Raw genomic sequence first — 23981 nt, forward strand, 5'->3', positions numbered from 1 at the left:
GAGTTTAGATAATAATATTAATTGTAACAACCCAAATTCGGGGTCAAGATTTGGTGTCACTAAACATCTTTACATAAAATAAAATAATAAATAAATAACCCCTTAATTCCGGAGCGTTTATAGGTTATGGTAGGAAACAAGAATCTAACTTCTACAATTCACAACAACTACAAAAACGAGTGTAAATACCTTTATGCTAATGCCATTGTCTTTTTTTTCAAACATCTTTGTCCTCTCCTCGCAGCGGAGATCTCTTTAAAGTTCTGCTGTCTGACGAAAGCTATTCACTTTTATCCTTATCTGCTTCTGAAAGAAATAAGAATTTACAAAGCAAGAGTGAAACCAAAAATGCCCAACAAGTATATAATTTGAGTTTCACAAGCATTAATATCAAAGGAAATTTCCGGACAAATCTTTAACAATTTTAAACAAATCTATTTTATTGAGAGAGTTGAGCGAATAGACATTGGCTGTTACCAGCCTTTAATTATAAATCCAAAATGCAAGCGATTCCCAGATTCATATCCTGAATCAGGGTTTTGTCCGATTTTTGGAATCATAAAACTTTCGAGAAGAGAATGCCGTTATGGCGATCAACAAAAAAATTAGACTGGACACTAGTTCACACCTATATCCTGCTGATCAGCCAGGATACGTACAGATATCTATATCTCCCTATATAGATCCAGTCGGTACCCAGGCTCTACGGCCCATCTCAAGGATCCGGTTATGCCCCGGTCCTTAAAATTAAGAACACTTAATCCCACACATCACTATCTAGATTTTGATGCAAATATTTGATTACAAAACATCTCAATTCACAGTTCGTAAATAACACCGAAAGAATGGGTATTTGCTCAAGAGAGCAATCGATAATATAGGAACAATAATGAAAAGAACATGCATAATAAGAGTAATTGCAGTGAAATATAAAATAATCAACTATTCTGAACTTAGAATAGGAACGAAGAAATATTTGCAGTATTTTAAAAGAAAGTTCAGGAATACTTGCCTTGATAAGCTTTAAGCACTATGATCGGTTGGCTTTTGGATTGTCTTGAACGTTTGTCTTATCGTCAGAACCACTATCCTATTCTGGCTACGATCTCAACGCTCAAGTCCTTCGATTGGAACTTTACTGAATTCAACAACTAACCACTATATCATTCTTAGCCCGACGTCACTCCTCGGGTCTTCCGACTAGGACCTACAGGGTTGAAATACCCTAATTCAGGTCATCGTCTCGATTAACATAGCATCACTATCCCTCTACCCATACGATTTCATATCCCGACCCATATATATAGATATATATTGAAATACACATCACATTTAAGGTTCACATCATCGAATTTTGGTTCAGGGCTTATTTTCAGAAAGTACGTATATTCGTTGTTTTGGAAAATAGGGTAATCGATTATTCACAAAATATTTTGTCATGCCACGTAAGTAGTTTTGTAAAATTTAATTACACATCCTCGTTCGACGTTTCTGATAAGTATAGGTTACGTTTCCATATTTTCGGAGTTAATTTCCCTGAAAATTGGGCAGCATTTAATTTGTTTATCGGCCTACCCGTCGAATCCGTTCGACGTCAATCATAATTAACAACAATCGCAATCATCCAATCAATTCACAATTCAATTCATCAATCCCATCCACCGATACAAATTCACTTTAATTCATTATTATTATTCGTTTTTGTTTCGAAAATTATTTTACAATTAATTTTATTTATTTATGATTTAGGACTCAGAATTAATCATCATCGTCCACCGTCGACTCGCCGAAGCTCATCATCGACGACGGTAAAATTCGTCGGTACCCGATAAATTTCGGGTTTACATACGAACCTCACCGATTAATTAAATTTTTTCCACTCGAAAATCTTTTATTTCACGAAAGCAGTCATAATTTATCCTGCAGAAAAATAAAATAATTGATAGGAATTATTCCGTTATATAATCGAACCAACTGCTATAACAATATTCACACCACACACGCGCCTACACGCGCAATCAGAAAAGGACAGGGCGGCCGGAATCCAACAAAAATCAGGCGGCACAACAGACACACGATACACAGTACACACACAACACAGACACACACGGAACACGCACACAACCATAACTCACACAAGATATTACACACATACATGCATATATATGCCAGAAAAGAATAATCAGAACGATGATTACCGGAGAAAAAGAAACCGGCGACCGGAAACGCGGCGGCAGGGGAAAAGAAAAGAGGAACGAAGGAGACAGGAGACGAGAGGGAGAAGAGAGGGAAACAGAGAGAAAAATTGAGATGAAAGTGAAAGAGGGAGAGAGGCGCGGGGGTGAGACGCGCGAGGGGAAGAGAGACGGGAAAGATAAGAGATGGAGAAAGGCGGTGGTGTGTGGCTGAGCGTGTGTTTTTATTTTGTTTATATATATTTTTTCTTTTTGTCTGATACATTCCGCATTTTTTTTAATAATTAAGCGAATCAACACGCACGTAAATTTGATCAGAACAAATCCCAAAATAATTTTAAAATTCTCAGAATATTCATGAGTTAATAATTAAAATTTTCATGATTTTTGAAGCATTCTGGAATTAAATACCGATTTTACGATTAAATGACATCAGAAAATCATTTAAAAATAAATAATCAATTAAACATTGATTTCTAAATTTTATAAATTCCTAAAAATAATAAATAAAATTATAAAGCAACAAAAATAATTTTAGAGATAATTTTAGCATTTATAAGAATAATTATTCAGTAAAATCATTTTAAGAATAAAAATAATACCACATAGTTCAATAATTAATTATACAAATAAGATTCGTATCCAACAATTACCCAAAATTAACAATAAGGTAACATACAACTAACAGACCCATCACATATTTTGTTTATTTAATAATTCGATAATTACATTTACAGATCGGATCCGAAAATAGGTTATTTAGCCGCTAAGTAACTATATAATGATATAGTTTTAATACCGGATTTGGATAATTATCAAAACAGGGCCTCTTATAAAACATTTTATACAAAAATAGGGTAATAATACTTATAAACATTTTATACAAAAATAGGGTAATAATACCTCGCCTTTCGAGAATATGAGTTTTACCGATCTATAAAATGATTAGCGTATCGAAATTTTCACGCCGGGACTCGTACGGATCAAACCGTACCCCGAATCGAAAAAGTCAAAACATGAAAAGTGTTCAGAATTATCAGATTAGTTTAGGAAGGAGTTTTCGGAAAAGTTCCGGGTTGTAAAAACGCAAAAACGGTTGAAGTGGAACGATTCTAAAAAGTAATTTTATAATTACGTAAAATAATCATTATTAATTCTATAAATTCTCATAAAATCACATAACAATCCAGAAATTACCAGAAAAATACCAAAACTATCTATATTTTATTCTGGATAATTAAAGATTAAAAAAATCCCAATTTTATCAAAATAAACACCCAAATATTAATATCAATCATCAAATAATTTACTAAAAATCACAAAAAAATTATATAATAATTATTTATTGATAAAAGTAATTACATAATATTTCCCGGATGTTACATCCTTCCCCCTTAAAAGAATTCTGTTCTCAGAATCATGCTAAGGAACAAACTACGATATTTTTCGAGTATCTTACTTAAATTTCTTAGGACTCATCATTTTCACCATTACTCAACAATCTTTTTCCAATATCAACATCTATTAGTTGCTCATGCAACCTAGTTCAACTCTCCATTCTGTACATATGGAGCTAAATTACTCTTCCTGGTCAGACCCATATGAACGTCTTATGAACTCGTTATACCTAGGACAACAAGACCAACTCATTCACAATCGTTCTATTTTTAACTGTCTCAAAGGACTAACTTAGTTTGTACTAATCTTATTTTGGTTCTAATTCTAATAATTCGTGCTCATAAACCTTCCATTTTTACTGACTGTTCTACTTTACTTTTCACGTCTCCTTCTGTTCGATTAGTCTGGCCTATGATCATTTTCCAATCATTTTCGAGAATCTTTAATCGATCTCTTGTATTTTCCATCCGTCTGCGCCCGATATACTGAGCTCATGGCGTTTGATGCTTTGAAATGTTCTAAATCTATTCAAAAACTAAAAATTAAAAGAAATCTTGGCAATTGCATTTAACTCACCACTTTGTAGTATACTTCAATTTCTTTTCAATCACTATCAAGTATATTCATCGAGCGAGAATCTTTTACTATTTGAAAGAAAATATATTAATTTGGAATGGGATGAATCATAACTTTATTCAAACCCGACCTCTTGGTACTAATATTCATTTTGTTATCATATCAAATTAGATATTAACATGAACTTTGATGCTCACAATATTCTATACTGAAGTCAACATCAATCATCTATATTAATACCACATTTGATATTTAACAACAAAGTAAGTATGAACCAGAAACTGAGTCAAAACCTGACCTTCAATTTCTAACTCTTCAAATTCCTTTACTCATTCCCCAGTAATCCTAATGATTTCCACTTTTTCTTTTCTACTCAAGACATCTGTCCTTAAATGGACCTTTTCTGTTTGGTAATTAACCAAATCTCCATAGCTCATAACCAATTATGACCTGAATTCATACATTTGAAGCTTAGGATGCAGTTGCTATTTTTCCATCCTTTATAGGCATATCTTCAGGCGTTCAACTTGGGCTTCCTTAGTCCTCGAATGAGCGAGGATGTTACCAATAAATACAATTATACTATCCAAATACTTCTTACACACTATGTTCATTTAATCTTCAGATTTACAACTTCTGATGATCGATGCGTAACTTCATACCTCCATTCTCTTTTTTCCCTGACCATTTTTATGCATAGCGCAAAACACTTCTTATTTTATTATTCCTCTATTCTATATTTCTGAAGTTTCCTTAATTCATTACTTCATCCCTACTGGGTCATCGATACAGGGCTTTTGACACCAGCTCAATCTATGTACAATAACCGATGAGAAATTGGTACTTCATTCCCCGAGGTAACCTTGATAAATCATTTGTTCGAACCTTCGGGACTTGACTTTAATTCTAAAGAAATCTGATATGAGATTCATTGTATCGTTCTTCTCTAATAGTTTTCCACGAATACTGTTGTTTAATCTTCCCTACTTACGCGCATTCTTTGAATGAAATTCCTATTTTCAATTATCGGCATTTCACTTCATTCTCATATCCGTTCTGGCACAACCTACGTTTACAACTTGTCTATATCCTGGGTCATTTTATAAAATTTCTTTATCATCCTTTTGATTCCATATCTTTTCTTGCTTATTTCTTCATTCTCATTATTCATTATTTCTTTTAAACATAAGGGATCTCTTTTTCTGAGAAAATACCAATCTGTTCATTAATAGATAAGTCATTTCTGAATTAACGCTAGAATAAAGGCTTTTATTTAAAAATTTTAAATTCTTACTAACAGAATTATCAAAATTCATCGGTATTTATTCTTCTTAGCCTCGCTTAAATCATTACTGATCGCATATTTGGCTTTCCCCATTTGATCAACATTCCTTTTTCTTGAGTTCACATGCAGACTTCGTCAGTCTCTATCTTACATCAGATACTTGGATTTGCGAGTTTCCCAATATTTCACAACATCTTCCATTAAATCGTAATTCGACATGGAGGTACATTCACGTCCTTCATGGGGTATTATTACAGATGGTAACATTTCTTTGCTCTATCTTTGAACTTCAGTTCTTGCAAACGTTCTCTCCACTAATTTATAGTAGCTTCCATTAAATCGTCATTCGATATGGGTATACATCCAAGTCCTTCCTAGAACGCTATTACAGATGATAGAATCTCTTTGCTTTATCTTGAAACTTCAGTTATTTAAATTATTCTTCTTACTAGCATGTACCAATTACTTTCTGTTCCTCTTATTTATCGAAAAGGGTGTATTCATCTAGATAAAATCTCGCACATGTCTGCAGTAACATCACGCTAATTCTACTAAACTTTCGATTTCTGCTAATGCCATCACTTCCTCCAAATTCCTAATTGCTTTGATTTCGGAACTGAAAATCATGTCAGAGTTTGACTTAATCTAATTGGAATCGACTTCCATTTAACTAACCATTAGTTGATAAAGTTAATCAATTAACTCTTTTAACTGATCAATTAAACCAAGTGTTGACTAGCTAACTGGAATCAAAGACCAATTATATAAAGTCGGTTTGGTCATGACAACCTTTTCCAAAAACCGAGATCGCAATCATTTGGAGTACCAATGAGAATAAAAATATCTTTCTTTATCCTTAAAAGTAGAGTAATTCTGAAAATTTTGGCCAGCACTTCCCCTATACCATCGACTACCAGTCGGACTTAGGCCGACACCATTAATCAACCAAATCATCGACAATCATATCCACCCACTTCCATCAACCAAATTCATCAATTCACCATAACTCAAACTGTAACATTTTGATCAGCACATGTACTATTAACTGGCATAGCATCTATCTTTTGAATTGGACTGAGGTCTTAAACTAACAATGATTAATATCACCATATTTGTTTTCAATTCTTTTTGAATATTACTATATGTTATTAATCAACTTAAAATTTATCTCGTTATTTCTCAAAAATTTGATTTCACAATTTTTTTTTAATTTATTTCTGACCATTATTAATCGGTTTATCTTTTAATAACCATGCATGGTCTTCATTATTATCGTCACAATCTGGTGGAAACTTAATCGTTATATCATTATTTCTTTAAAGGTTTCACAGTCGAATCATCATTGCTTCAGCTCCACTTATGTTTCTGTATCGAACTTTCATCACTGGTCTGGTTATGGGTATTAAATTCACCATAACATATTTACTCAAATTAGGGAACTTTACAATTTCCTGAAGAACACGTTTAAAATTTATTTGCAATTAAGGTGTCTTTGATCTTGAATCTTCAAATAAATATCTTCCCGCGATGAAGGGATGCTTCACGTATTAGTTGCCTGTCTGAGTCATTGTTCAGAATTCCCTTGATCTTCGATTGTCATCCCGACACTCGCTCGCTTTGTCTGACGCATACAGCCTTACCTCCTTATTTTATAACTAATTTATTTGTTACGGTTCGCTAACCATTCATTTCACGTCAAAATCTTCTAATTTGCAGTGTATCGCGTTAACGTAATCTACTGTACTGATAAAATTCTCCTAACAAGAACAACTGTCTGACTTGATGTCTTTGCCATGACCACGTTATCGATGTATCCATTTTTCCTTGTTCGCAGATGTCCACCATTTATCGGCTTGTAATCATATCTACATTCGACATGTGAGTTTTACCTGCTACACGACTATTCCATTTCTTTTGAAATCATCAAAGAATTGACTCTACGCAAGAGGAGAGTTTGTGGATATGATTTTGATTGAAAAACTGAATAAGGAATAACAATGCCACAAACAATTGTGAGAATTTGTAGATCAGAAAATTGAAGGAAGAAAAATGAATGAAGAATCAGACAACCATATTCGTACTCAAGATGGCCAGTCTTTCATACTATATGGCATACAACACATTATTAGGTGGCGTCCCACCAGACTCTTCGTCATTTCGACAAAGCGTCACATCACACACTATTTGTCTCAATCAAGAATCAATATTTTGAGAAGAGAAATAATTCAGAAGGAATACAATAAATTTTCTTTCGTTTTCGCCTCCTACGATTTATCAATAGAAGAAGCTCATAGGTATTCAAGAATCAAAAAGAATATATGCTATCATATTTGTAAAAGAATGACATTGTAGGTCACCGTTGGTCACCGTCCATGCTTCATTTACGTATGCCCTCAGGAATTATTCGAATGAGAGATTCACAGCTTCGGTCATGTTACAACTTCATAATATCATCTGGAAATGCCTCCACGCTAAATGCTTTAATGATTTGATCATAATCGCGTCCTTACGAAATTTATAATCAATGCTTCCGATTTCGTCTATGCCATGTAGAATAACCATTGATCATGCAACACCTCAATTTCATCGATAGAAAGATGATTCTTCTCCAATCATCTGGAAAATTCATCCATTTTCTTTAATCATCCTCTGTCCGTTCGAATCATGAATCTCGTTAAATTTTAATAATTTTATGAATTGGATAAATAATATTTTAACATGTTGATTCAATCATTAATATTATGAAACAAAATTTATGTTCATTTTTCACGGAAACTTTAAACTTTCTTCTTACTAGTGGGTTTACTTGGTCCTCCAAATTAACAATACTGAGTCCAAATCCATTCTTCTTTTTTGGATCACTTTCTATTAATAATAACAAGAACTTAAGTAGTAATTCGACAACCAAATTGTGAAACTCATTTTATGCAAAGATCTTCTAGAAGTTGATTAAGGAAATCCTTTTTCGAATTCTCATTTCAAAGTTTTGGAAATCAAATATTTGGTCGTCATTACTATATAAGTTACTTGCTATTTTTATGATTCACTAATGAGATATCTGATTAAAGGAATGCCCATGTACAGGTCTTTCCACTTCGGTATATTCTCTACTTCTCCTTAAATTCTGTTCGTATTTATTAGTCGATGAAACTTTGAGGTACTGTTGTATACCATTTTGTTCATAACTCTAACCCAATGCTAACGTCTGCCACCATCTTTGATATTCTCGTCGTCGTCCTGGACGTTATACTCACGATCACTAATGCAATTCAATGTTTTGTCTACAGATAGAGTCACACCTTCATGCTAGTCTTACCTATACATAGGAAGGTAGATATCATCCCTCGCGCAGCTCCCGATAAGTGATAAGAATCTTCTCGCAATGGTGGTGCCTCTTAAATGTGCAACGTTGGTTCTTCATCAGCTTCTCTCAACTCGTTGCCTCCGGCGTGAAACTCGTCCTACTACCTAATTCTAAATTAAATCGTACCAAAGCTCACCTAGCTTCCCTTACACAAGTTCTCACAAGAATCAATCGCATTTTCTTTAAAACCACATGAAAAGTAGGGTAACATACCCAGTCTCCATCGGTCTGTCGATTTCTCAACACTGTCGGACCTGAAAACTCAATATATCTATAGCGTTGCTATATTCGTCTCACACTTTTCTCAACAATCCTATCTTACTAATTCCATATCGGATCTGCTAACCCTAATTCGCACTCAACTTAACTTAACATAAGCATGCCTAGCTCTTTCCTATCTTACATGGCATATCAATCCTATCTTACCTTCACCTATTCTTATTTCAGTGACCAATAACCTGTAGCTCTGATGCCAACTTGTAACAACCCAAATCCGGGGTCAAGATTTGGTGTCACTAAACAATCTTTACATAAAATAAAATAATGAATAAATAACCCCTTAATTCCGGATCGTTTATAGGTTATGGTATGAAATAAGAATCTAACCTTCTATAATTCATAACAACTACAAAACGAGTGTAAATACCTTTATGCTAATGCCATTGTCTTTTTTTTCTAACTTGTCCTCTCTCGCAGCGGAGATCTCTCTAACTTCTGTTGTCTAACGAAAGCTATTCACTTTTATCCTTATCTACTTCTGAAAGAAATAAGAATTTACAAAGTAAGAGTGAGCCAAAAATACCCAGCAAGTATATAATTTGAGTTTCAAGCATTAATATCAAAGGAAAATTTCCGGACAAATCTTTAAACAATTTTAAACAAATCTATTTATTTGAGAGAGTTGAGTGAATAAATATTGGCTGTTACCAGCCTTTAATTATAATTCTAAAAATGACAAGCGATTCCCAGATTCATCTCCTGAATCAGTGTTTTATCCGGTTTTTGGAATCATAAAACTTCCGAGAGAGAATGCCGTTAATGGAGATCAACAACAAATTAGACTGGACACTAGTTCACACCTATATCCTGTTGATCAGCCAGGATACAGTGTAAATCTATATCTCCCTATATAGATCCATTCGGGTACCCAGGCTCTACAGCCCATCCCAATGATCCGGTTATGTCCCGGTCCTTAGGAACAATAATGAAAAGAACATGCATAATAAGAGTAATTGCATCGAAATATAAAACAATTAACTATTCTGAACTTAGAATAGGAACGAAGAAATATTTGCAGTATTTTAAAAGAAAGTTCAGGAATACTTGCCTTGATAAGCTTTAACCACTATTATCGGTTGACTTTTGGATTGCCTTGAACATTTGTCTTTATCGTCAGACCACTATCCTATTCTGGCTACGATCTCAACGCTCAAGTCCTTCGATTGGAACTTTACTGAATTCAACGACTAACCACTATATCATTCTTAGTCCGACGTCACTCCTCGGGTTTTCCGACTAGGACCTACAGGGTTGAAATACCCTAATTCAGATAATCGTCTCGCTTAACATAGCATCACTATAACCTCTACCCATACGATTTCATATCCCGACCCATATATAAAGATATATTATTGAAATACACATCACATTTAAGGTTCACATCATCGAATATTGGTTTAGGGCTTATTTTCAGAAAGTACGTATATTCGTTGTTTTGGAAAATAGGGTAATCGATTAATCACAAAATATTTTGTCACGCCACGTAAGTAGGTTTTGTAAAATTTAATTACACATCCTCTTTCGACATTTCCGATAAGTATAGGTTACGTTCCCATATTTTCGGAGTTAATTTCCCGAAAATCAGGCAGCATTTCCTTTGTTTAGCGGCCTACACGTCGAATCAGTTCGACGTCAATCATAATTAACAACAATCGCAATCATCCAATCAATTCACAATTCAATTCATCAATCCCGTCCACCGATACGAATTCACTTTAATTCATTATTATTATTCATTTTTGTTTCGAAATTTATTTTATAACTAATTTTATTTATTTATGATTTAGGACTCAGTATTAATCATCATCGTCCACCGTCGACTAGCCGAAGCTCATCGTCGACGGCGGTAAAATTCGTCGGTACCCGATAAATTTCGGGTTTCCATACGAACCTCACCGATTAATTAATTTTTTTTGCTCAAAAATCTTTTATTTCACGAAAGCAGTCATAATTTATCCTGCAGAAAAATAAAATAATTGATAGGAATTATTCTGTTATATAATCGAACCAACTGCTATAACAATATTCACACCATACACGCGCTTACACGCGCAATCGGAAAAGGACAGGGCGGCCGGAATCCAACAGAATTCAGGCAGCACAGCAGACACATGATACACAGTACACACACAACACAGACACACACGGAACATGCACACAACCCTAACTCACACAAGATATTACACATATACATATATATACCAGAAATGAATAATCAGAATGGTGATTACCGGAGAAAAAGAAACCGGCGATCGGAAACGTGGCGGCAGGGGAAAAGAAAAGAGGAACGAAGGAGACAGGAGACGAGAGGGAGAAGAGAGGGAAACAAAGAGAAAAATTGAGATGAAAGTGAAAGAGGGAGAGAGGCGCAGGGGAGAGACGCGCGAGGGAAGAGAGACGGGGAAGATAAGAGATGGAGAAAGGCGGTGGTGTGTGGCTGAGCGTGTGTTTTTATTTTGTTTATATATATTTTTTTTCTTTTTGTCTGATTCGTTCCGCATTTTTTTTAATAATTAAGTGAATCAACGCGCAAGTAAATTTGATCAGAACAAATCCCAAAATAATTTTAAAATTCTCAGAATATTCAAGAGTTAATAAATTAAAATTTTCATGATTTTTGAAGCATTCTGGAATTAAATATCGATTTTACGATTAAATGACATCAGAAAATCATTTAAAAATAAATAATCAATAAAACATTGATTTCTAAATTTTATAAATTCCTAAAAATAATAAATAAAATTATAAAGCAATAAAAATAATTTTAGAGATAATTTTAGCATTTATAAGAATAATTATTCAATAAAATTATTTTAAGAATAAAATAATGCCATATAGTTCAATAATTAATTATACAAATAAGGTTCGTATCCAACAATTACCCAAAATTAACAATAAGGTAACACACAGCTAATAGACCCATCACATATTTTGTTTATTTAATAATTCGATAATTACATTTATAGATCGAATCCGAAAATAGGTTACTTAGCCGCTAAGTAACTATATAATGATACAGTTTTAATACAAGATTTAGATAATTATCAAAACAGAGCCTCTTATAAAACATTTTATACAAAAATAGGGTAATAATACCTCGTCTTTCGAGAATATGGGTTTTACCGATCTATAAAATGATTAGCGTATCAAAATTTTCATGCCGGGACTCGTACGGATCAAACCGTACCTCGGATCGAAAAAGTCAAAACATGAAAAGTGTTCAGAATTATCATCGGAAAAGTTACGGGTTGTAAAAATACAAAAACGGTTGAAGTGGAACGATTTCTGATTCTAAAAAGTAATTTTATAATTACGTAAAATAATCATTATTAATTTTATAAATTCTCATAAAATCACATAACAATCCAGAAATCACCAGAAAAATACCAAAACTATCTATATTTTATTCTGGATAATTAAAGTGTTGCCCAGTAAATATACAATTATTTAAGGGGGGTTGGATACAATTGTATATATGTTTCGAACAAGTAATAAAATATAACAGCTTTTTATATATCTGATAAAAACTGTTACAAAATCCTCTGAAAAAATACTGATGTTCTTGAGAGCTGCTAGGTCGAATGATCCTCCAGTGTTATTTACTAAGTGATGACCTAAACTGTGTTTATATGCTACACAGCTACAACAGATTAATCTAAGATATGCATTATCAAAAACTAACTGAAACTGATACATATCTTAAACTAAACAGATAAAGTCCTATAACTCAGATATAACAGATATCTGCTCCATATTATAAGGAACAGAATAAATCCTCTAATGCTGACTGTCTTCAAATACTGATGTCATACTAATGCTGATGACATACTAAATCCTGACGGTACATCAGATCCTGATGACATCCGAACATCCAGATCCTGAGCTTCTTCTGATCATTGAGAATTCAATATGTAACAATCGCCCCCCAATTTATGCTTAATGCAATGAAGCATAAATTCCATTCCCAATGATGCCAAAACCAATCTACAAAATGTACAAGGAGTAAAGCTTACTTCAGTATCTTAATATAACTAACAGTTTTTCCAAGAAAGTTCTTTAATCTTTCTTCCTCCTTGTCTCGTAGGACTTTAACAAGCTTTTTCTTCAACTCTCTCTTCTCTTCAGTGTCTTCTCCAAGCTGATAGATAGTTGATCTTAACTTAGAAATTGAGCTTTTGCTTATCTCAAGATCACCAATCAACATGAAGCTTAAACTGACATATTCATGATCAGGATTGAAGGATAAATGAGGACTGTTGAGAAAAACTTGTAGCACTGTAGCTCCCTTTTTCATCTGCATTTCTTGACCAGTATAAGTTCTGTACTTAGGAACATAATCACCATTGTATTTATCATCTTTTGTCATGACTCTTCTTCTGATCATTTCAAGTATCATAGAAGACCAGTTTTTGGTGACTTTATTTTCAACTCTAAGAAGATAGTGAATGTATTTCAATTCTGTCACAGTCTTCATTAATAGTTGCTACAACGTAAAGCTTTTTACTTTACCATCTCTGAAAGAGTACAGAATCTCTTCTCTGACATCATTATCATTTATCTTTCTATAAACAATCTTCACAGCTTCAACTTTCTCAAGATGTGAAGAGAAATTCTTTCACCAAGATTTTCTGTCAGAGTATCTATATCCAGCAGATCAGATTCCAAGATCTCCATACTGGAATGACCAATGCCTCCTCTGGTTCGAGATTTGATAAGTTTCAGTTTTTCATTGTATACCACCCAAGAAGGCTTCTTGATGGACTTATCAACATCTTCCTGTTTTGAGATAGAATCTCTTAACCCAGCTGACACAAATTCAACATGCTTGAATCCTTTAGAATAATTGAATACATGGATGTCTTTCCATCTTCTATTCTTCTTGTCGAGAGGAACATAGTTTAAAGACAAATCATCAGTCTTCCCTTCTGCTTTATGCCATAGCTCCCTCTTTGATTTTAAAGCTCTCTACAAATATTATTTGCATGCTTGATCAGCTTTCCTTCTATTAATCTTTTCTTTTTCATTAGCCTCTGAAATATGAGGAGTGATTACTAGAGAAGGAGCTGACTAATTTAATGCTTTGATCACCTTTTCATCAGAGTTAAAATCAGTTATCAGGTTCACAGCATCAGGATCTGCTTTTACCTCAGAATTTGTGTCTGCATCAGGAGTTACATTCTGATTTGGTGTATCAGCTTGATCAATGTCAGTGGCTGATCTTTTCTTCCTTGGTATAATCAACTCTTCTGGCTTCTGAACTTCTTTATCTTCTTCATTTCCTTGTACAGGAACATAACTTTCTCTGGATAGAAAATTCAGAAATGTAGAGTTAAATGCAGTCACTTGCCTTGATTCAGAAGTTCTTCCACCTCTTCCTCTTCCTCTTGCTCTTGCAGATCTACCACCTCTTTTTTCTCTTCCTTTAGAAGTGTTAGTTTCAGCTTCAATTTGAGCCAAAAGCTCCTTTTGTTGTATAGATGCTTCTTCAGGTGTTAGATCAGAAAATTCTTCAGTTATATATACAAAAGCACTCCTAGCATTCTTTTTCTCAAACTTCTTATCTTTGTAGTACAAGACAATCTCTTCACCTATTTCCTTATGTCTGTAAGGAAAGAACATCCCTTTAGCTTCTGCTAAATTTGAGATTGGAATATCATCATCCTCAGGAGCACCTGCAGTAGTCTTGTGCTTGGTTTTATAAGCACCAGTAGACTTCCTTTGTCCTGAAGAATCATTCTTCTTGGAATGTTGAAGTTGTTGAGCAGTAAAAGCAATTTGAACATCTGTAACTGGATTATTCTTATCATCATCATCATCAATATTTTTATCCTTTGTCTGAATAGAATCTGGTATAGATTTTGTAGCAACTATCTTCTCCCCCTTTTTGGCATCAGATTTTGAAAGAAGAGAAAACAGAGCATCCAGTTTGTGACCTATAGAAGAAACCTTGTCTTCCAAGGAGGAAAGTCTAGAGGCCATGTTGTCTTGAGATTTAACAACATCTTTGATGGTATTTTTCACACTTTTGATGTCAGCTGAGTTAGGTATGTGAAGCAAAAATCCATCAATTTTCTCTTTGACACCAGCATGAGACTTCTTCATTTCATCAAGTTCAGAGTGAATTCCTTTAACAGAGATGGTTGAGGACTTAAGATGCAACTTCAGATCAGGAGTTTAAATTTCATCAAAGGCCCGATGAATGTGTTGCAGGCCAACAACAAATGAGATAGAAGTATTTGCAAGTCTCCATTTATAATCCCATTCTGTCTGTCTGAAATACTCAGCATCAGGATTATAATAAGAAGGATGTTCAGTGAAGTGCGAAGAAGAACCAACATTGGACTTCTTAGATGCATCAATTGCAGACTTAAGCTGAGTAGTATCAGGATCATCATCATCACTATCATTGTCAGAGTCAGACAAGTCATCAGAAGAATGTGCAAAATCAGGCAGAATTGCCTTGCCTTTATCCAGATTCTTTGCAAGAGATGCCTGTGGCTGATGTGATCCTGAAACAGAAACATAGTAACACCTAAATCTCTCTGTTCTTTTCAAGTGATCTCATCACTTCTCACATAATATATTACTTTTAAGAGTAATATTATTCTCACAGAAGAATCTTTATAAGTAAAGAAAAACTTATAAGATTCTTGTCTCAAAACTACCTTTCCCTTTGCCAGTACAGGAGACTGCCACTCAAAATATTTTCTCTCCTTTTTTTTTTATTTTCACACAGTCGCACAGAAAGGCTCAATCACACATATAGCAAAGAAATAAGAGATGGCTGAGAAGGGTTGTATGTTTGTCATATAAATAGAGGTAACCTCAAATAAGAGACTATTTATTATCATACAAACATGAGAATATATGAGAAGTTAACAATACCTGAAGGTGATTCCTTAAGTGGAAGTGATGAAAGTGGAGGAACAAACAACACATCAGGATGCTTTTTCAAACTAGCAACTAGTAATGGATCATCAATTGTAGCTAGTGCAGTTGAAGGATGATTCTCAGTAAGAGCTGATGTATCATCATGATTTGATCTATCATGAGAAGTTGAAAGACCAGCATCAGTACTTTGAATTGATGGTTCTTGTGGAGTCTGAGATATATGACCTGCTTCAGCAATGCTTGGTGAAGGTTCTTGTGTGCTCTTCTCAAAAATAGGATCATCAATGATTGCATCCACTTGTGACAGTATCTCCTGATGAGTTTTCTTTTCCTGGAGTAGTTGAACAGAGTCTGCAAGAAGATCACTCTGAGCAATATTAATAATGATTTGTGCAGCCTCAGTGTCTGCATCTTCCCTTTGAAAAGATGGTTCTTGTGTGACTGGATGTGTTGCAGTTGCTAAATCCCTTTGAGACCTAGGTTCTTATGTACTAATATTCTTGTCAAGAGGTTGAGTCTTCTTCTACTTTCTGATATATCTAACTACTTCTTCACTTCTTCTTTTCAACTGACTCCTTGCAATTTTATTGTGTTCAGCAGTTGCTTCAATTACTAGAAGCTTGTCAAGCAGAGCACTAGCATCAGTAGTTGGCTCCTTGATTCCAGTAGTGGCAATCAAGTCATTAGAATTTTGATCAATGGACTTCTTGATTTTTGACAGGGACCCTATTGGCATATGATCATCTGATTCAGAATCTTCTTGAATGATCAGTCTTCTTTTCTTGATTGGAAGGCAGTCTTCTTTCTTCTCACTCTCACTTAGTGAGGCTTGTTTATCTTTCTGTCCAGATGTGATAGAATTCTTAAACAGCCTTTTCTTTGTTACAACTGGTGTCTTTTGAGAGACAACAGAGGAGGCTAATTTAGAGGCTTGTTGTATTTGCTATTTGGAAGAAGAAATGCTTGGGTTAGAAACAAGATGGGTGATTTCTTGAGTCTTAGCATCAGGAACTGTGACAAAGGAGCCAACATCAGGATTTGTAGGCACTTGTGTAGGAGTAGGTCTATTTCTCAATAGAAATTGCCTGACCTCTCTAGGAAGAAAGGGTGGTCCAGAAAATTTATTCTTTTCATCCCTTTTGATATGATCAGTGATTGCTTTCTCAGAAATTTGAAAAACAGGGAGTAATTCATCATTATCAAAAATATCATTAGGGCATAGATAAGTGAAAATCAGTTGTAAAAATCTAATATACCCTATTACTCCTGAAGTAACTGCTATCCTAGTAATTATGAACTGTAATATAGTATTACCATAATCAAAATTACCATAGTTAAGAAGAGGGTACCCAATTCTCAGGGAAGTGGATGGAAGAGCATCAAAGTTAGTTGTCTTAGCAACAGGAGCAAATGTCTCATCATAGTCAATACCTTCATGTTGGAAATATCCTTTTGCCACCAATCTTTCCTTGTTTCTGATGATTGTTCCATCAGAATCAGTCTTATTTCTAAAGACCCACTTTGTGCCCACAATTGACCTGTTCTTAGGTCTAGGCACCAGCTTCCACACTTTATTTCTTTTGAACTCATTCAATTCTTCTCGCATAGCCATGACCCAATCTGCATCCTTGAGTGCATCTTCTACTTTCTTTGGCTCTTCTTTTGAAAGTAGATTATGATATAAACATTCATTCTGAGTTGCACTTCTTGTCTTTACACCATCATCAGGATTTCCAATGATCAGATCATGAGTATGATCCTTAGTCCATTTTCTGGCACCGGGAAGTGTCCTTCTGGAATTTGATGCTCCCCCTGAATTGTATGCCTCTTCAAATGCATTTGAGGCTCCCCCTGAATTTGTTGGGTCATATCTAGATGAATTATTAGGACTTGACTCATGTTCTTCTGATGTTGAATCAGCATTGGATTGAGAAGAATTTTGAGATAATTCTTCAGTGTTAGCATCATCAGCTAACCTTTGCTATTGCTCCCCCTCAACTTGTGCAGGCTCATTAGCACAATGATTATCTTCAGAATCTAAAGGAGTGTCAGGATTTGGATCATCAGGAATTGATAGTTCATTAGAGTTTAATCCAGATTCCAATAATGCCTTTTCATTTACAAAGATTAAAATTTCATGAGTGTCTTCTTCAAAACCAGGAACCTTCTTTTTCATCAAAAGATACAATGATGGAGACTACTATAGTGTGTGTTCTTAGATTGAACACTCTGTAAGCTTTTGATGGTGACTATCCAACAAAGATTCCTTCATCAGCCTTTGATTCAAACTTTCCAAGCTGATCAGTATGAGTTCTCAAAACAAAGCACTTACATCCAAATACATGAAGATGTTTGAGACTGGGCTTCTTTTCTTTTAGCATTTGATAAGGAGTAACACCATGTCTATTTATCAGAGTGACATTTCGAGTATAACATGATGTGTTTACTGCTTCAGCCCAGAAGTAAGTGGGTAGTTTTGCTTCTTCTAGCAGAGTTCTGCCAGCTTCAATTAAGGTTCTATTTTTCCTCTCAACAACACCATTTTGCTGAGGTGTACCATGTTAGGCCTCAATGATACTATAGAAGGGGGTTGAATATAGTATCTACAATCAATTCGATTATGAACACTAGTATGTAACAAAAAACAAGTTTATTCTATATATCAAACTCTGTTACAGTAGGTTTAATCTACTCTCTCAGTGATGTATGATATCACTAAGAGCTGCTAGGGTTACAATGAATAATATTCTCGTGAATGATAACACCTATAATGTAAACCCTAAGTTGTGTTTATATAGTACACAATTACAAGATATCTTCTAATTGATATGAAATATATCTCTTCCTAAAATTTATCAGTCAGATATTATCTTCTGTAGTCCTTTAGTTGTCCAACTCTCAAAGCATATCTTCTTTTGTTTAATCCAGATCCTCTCTTGTAAATCAGCCGCTTTTCATCCCTGAAGTGTATCCGCACTTAAGTTCTGATATAAGTTCTGACGCCTTAAGTTCTGATAACTTCCTGTCTTCAGTAAGTTCTGATTTCCAGTTAAGTTCTGATATTCTGATAATAAGTTCTGAAACTAAACAAATCAGATTAGACATGATATCACAAATATATCTAACAATCTCTCTCAACTTGTAAATTATGAAAAATATACAAGTTAATAGATTTGATGATGTCAAAAACATTTAAGTACAAATACAATGAGATATTATTTTAAACAGCTAAATACAACTTACAGTACATGTAGCTTTACCAATATCACTGGATCAATCGGAATCCAAAGTGATTCCTTGTAAAGTCAGTTACCAGCTTGTCCTCAGCATTTCTTAGAACTTCAATTAACTATGCTTTGACTTGCATCAGTTCTTTATCTTCATTATCACCAATCTGATAAATGGCTGCTCTGAGTGCAGGAATTGATGTTCTTTCAAGCCCATCTTCAAGTATGATAACTCTGGGATGTGAAGAATCTTCATTGTAACATAAACATCTTCCTTTCAGAATTACTTCTACCTTAGCAGAATTCTTCCTGATAGGAATTTCTCTTCCATCATTTTTTAACTATCTTTGGAATAAATTCTGCAACCCTTGATCCAGAGATTCTGGCTTTATCCCTTAAGGTCTTCATCAAAAATTTTGACCATCTTCTGGTAACCTCGGACTTTATCTCCAAAAGATAATTAATGAATTGAAGTTCTTTAAAAGATTTTTTCAGCACATCTGTTTCCGATATTCTGTATGTTCTTCCATATTTAAGAAATAGAATCAGCTTTTCCTTGACTTTACTCTTATCATGAGTATCCAGTACCACTAACCTTGTCAAAGTATTTCTGTGTAACTTCCTCAAGTGGTTTGTCAGTTAATAAAAATGGATCTTTGATAGTTACTTCGACTCCTGTTTTGATCTTGGCTTCACTTGATCCTAACCCAGATCTGTCTCTTGCTTCTCTGGCATTCAATCCAACAGTCATGAAATCAGATAGCAGTTGACTTTTCTTAGGATCTGACGGTTTAACATCTTTCCATAGGAGTTTCTTCTTATCAGCAATTGTCATCTTGTTCAAATCAACTTGAGCTCTATCAGAGGTTGATGTCTTGATGACTTGTTCAGGATTTGCAAATTCTTCTATAACTTGCTGTTCTGAAATATCTTCACTCTAAACAACTTGAGCTATGTCAGAGCTTGTCTTAGATTCTTCTGTCATCTTCTTTCTCTTCAGAGTTTCAACAGTTTCATCTTCAGCAGCTGTATCATCAAAGACTTGAACCATCTTGCACACAGGATCCATCAAAATTTGAGGAATCTCTATCTTCTGTTTCTTGACTGTCTCCCAACTTTTCCTTTTCCCTTGTCTTTGGGATCAGTAGTAGTTTGAGATCTAGTACTTGATCTAGAAATCTCTGTGGCAGATCTTTCTTTTATCACAATCCCCTTTTCTTTTGGCCTTGGTGGCTTTTTAGCATCAGAAACTTTTGACTTTGGTTTGCTCTTCTCAGCAGCAAATTTAGCTTCTTCTCTTAATTCCTCTAAATCCACTCCTGGATTATCCTTAAGAAATAGTCTCTTGGCCAGTTCTTCATCAATAGTTTGAATTTTGGGATCCTTGTAAAAGAATGCTGCTTTCTTTCCCTTGAATTTCAGAGTCTGTAAAAACTTCTGTGAATCTTGGCTTCCAGCTTGAATCATTACATCAGAAGTAGTTGTCAGAACTTGATCATCAGAATTTGTGAGCAACAAAGTTTGATCTGTAGGTGAAGTCTTATTTCCTTCCTTATTCCTCCCTTGCATAGCAGATCTATCAGAACTTGTCTGTTGAGTGGGAAATCTGCTCAGCTGCTTCCCTTGACTTTGACCTCTACTCTTATCAGAGTTTCCTTGGTCATCACCATGATCATCCTTTTTCTTCAGTGTCTTGATTGGTGAGCATTTGGACTTACTACTTTCTCCCCCTTTTTGGCATCATCTGTTAGGAGTAGAGAAAGAAGGAGTTCCACTGAAGATTGGATTTTATTGAGCTGTGTTTGTTGAGAGGCTTAATTTTGCAATACCTCATCTAGTTGGGCCTGCTACTTGATTTGAACTTGCTCAATAGCTTCCACTTTTTCTTGAATTGGTCTGATAAACCTATTCTTGTCTAGTTCAAGCATCAGGTCTAGCTTATCAGCTGCTTCATGAAGTTTATCAACCTTTTCATGAGTCTTGGAGTGTAGACCTTGAAGATTTTTAGTACTGAGAGCAGTGACTTTAAGTTGTGTTTTGAAGTCAGAATTTATCGGCAGCTCATCAGCTTTTAAAACATGTTTTGACAGAACAGTTGAGCTGGGAATGAAGTCAGGTTCATTCCACTTCTTTGTCCATTCAACTCCTCTAAAGGTTTCCTCCCATGGAACAGGAGCATCTTCTTCAACAAATTTAAGTAGTGCCTCCTTGCAAAGAATTGGAGCATTGACTGGAGCACTTGCTGGAGCACTATCTCCAGAACTTGATAAAATCTCATAATCTTCTGATAACACCAAAGTGTGTGTAACTGAAGGAGATTCTGAAGCAGCTTCATCTAAATTCTGATCTTCAGTGCCAAGATCAAGAATTGGGGTTGTTGGTATCTCAGCCTGTAGAATTGGTGAAATAGGAGAATGTTGGTTGTTTTGCTGGTGGAGCTTCTAGATAGAGAACAGAAGGAATATTCAACCTGTGAATATCAATTTCAGGATTTACCCTGAAACTCCAACTGAGGCAGTTTTTTTGAATGGAGAGATAGGAGGTGTGATCACTGTGTCTTGAACAATGTCTTCAGGTTGAGGTGAAGCTGTCAAAGCTTCAATGACTGTAGGTTCTGATGAAATCAGAGATTCCTGATCCCCTTCCTCAGCATCTTCAGTATCCTCACATTGAATTTGTGCAATATGCACACCTGCTCTAGTCTTCCTTGATCTTCTAGATGGAGGAGTGACTTTATCTGTATCAGAACTTGAAGGTCTTTTCCTTTTCAAAATTCCAGAACCCTCAGCTTCATTCTCTTTCTGAAGAGTTGACTCTTCAGCTTCTACTGTCATAGGTTCTGATTCAGGAACCTGGACTTGTTCATCCTCATCATATTCATCTCTCAGAATCATCCTTCTTCTCCTTGGTGGAGATTTAGGCACAGAGATAGTTCTTTTGGTTTTGGGCCTAGAGGATGTGTCAGATTTTACAAATGACACCTTTTAAGAAGTACCAGAGGTTGGTTTGGTTTTGGATTTGAGGGGTGAGGTTCTAATAGTAGGTGTTGATGGTTGTGGTTGAGAGGATTGTGCTGGTTGATAGTAGGTTCTGATAGTAGGCTGTGGTTGAGTATTGGAAGGTTGGGTTGGTAGAGGTTGAGAAGTAGTAGGCTGTGTTGGTGCAACATTAGGATATATGGTTGTGTATGTGTGAGGATCAGAATTTACTAAGAACTGTTTTACAGATTGAGGAATTTGAAGAGGTCTTAGTATTTCTTTCTTATTATCAGTAGATAACAAGTCTGTGAAGGCCCTTTTATGAAGTTTAAAAGGTTGAATCAAGTCACTAAAGGCTTGGGGCTTATCAGAATAACAAAAACTGTAAATAAGTTGACAAAACCTAGCAAAGTAAACAGTATTTGGGTCCTCTTTCAACCTATCCCAAATAAAACCCAAAATAGCAGTAGCATAATCAAAATGAGTTTGATTAAGAAGTGCATACCCTATTTGCTGACTCAGGATTGAAATAGCATTAAAATTTGAGCATTTGTTGGCAAAGGCTCTGGTGATGTAATCAAAAAAGAAGCCCCACTCCCTTCTAATGTATGGCCTCTTCAGTTGTCCCAGCTTGGACAGACTTTTCTCATAACCAAGATTGGCCATCATACTCTGTAGAAGTGGATCCTCAATCTGAGCATTGAAAGTACAATTTTCTGGCAAATGCAGAGCTTGTCGAACAGTAGACGGTGTAACTAGGTGCTTGTAATATTCGGGATATATCGTGTAATTATTTTTGCTAATAAATAATTATTATATGTGTGTTCAGTATATATTCTGTGAATTATTTGTTAAGTGTTAAATATGTTTGGATGTTTAAAAATATTATTAATTGAGTATTTTAATTTTTATATGTCCAAAATAAAATATAGATAATTTTCATATTTTCCAAATTATTTTTATGTTGATTTATGAATTTATAGGAATCATATGAATTTTATAAAATCTTTTTTCGGGTATTTAAAATCTATTTTATAAAAACGGGAACCAACCGACGTCATCCGTTTTTACGTTTTTATAACCCGAAACTCTTCGGAGAACTCCTTCCTAACCTAATTGCAATATTCCGAGCATTTTCCATGTTTTGACTTTTTCGATCTGGCGTACGGTTTGTCATGCGCGGGTCCCGGCGCAACATTTTGGATACTATATTCATTTCGGTAAATCAATAAAACTCGTATTTTCGATAAACGGGAGCTTTTTATTAAACTATCACAATTATCACCTCGTAGTACGTGTAACACCCCCAAATCCGGGGTCGGGGATCCGGGTTGTCACGAGTTCCATTTCCCTTAATAACACCCAATCTTAATAAACATTCAACTACTTTGTACTGTGACCCCACAATAAACACACACACCACAAGTTATAGTCTCAGAGATGAATATCCAAAAATAACACGAGTCATTTTATTCCACAATTATATGCCATTACACCTTAAAAGTGTTTCTGAATAAATTTACATTTTTTGCCATTATTACAATTGATAAAGATACATAAGTCTGGTACATCAAAAGTTGAAAGCCTAGCCTATTGGTAGTTCCTTCCTCAGCTACAGCGACATCAACGCCTATAGGAAACTGCGGAACGTTTCCTATCCGCTCGCGAATTGGGAGCTTGGTCCTGTTCATCTTGTCTATCTGATGTTGTGTGATGAAAGAAGAGAGCAAGGGTGAGCAACAAGCTCACCGAAATAATATGTATAATGATTAACAATATATGAGCATC

The sequence above is a fragment of the Apium graveolens genome, chromosome 5 (genome assembly GCF_009905375.1).
Source record: "Apium graveolens cultivar Ventura chromosome 5, ASM990537v1, whole genome shotgun sequence".
Classification (NCBI taxonomy): domain Eukaryota; kingdom Viridiplantae; phylum Streptophyta; class Magnoliopsida; order Apiales; family Apiaceae; genus Apium; species Apium graveolens.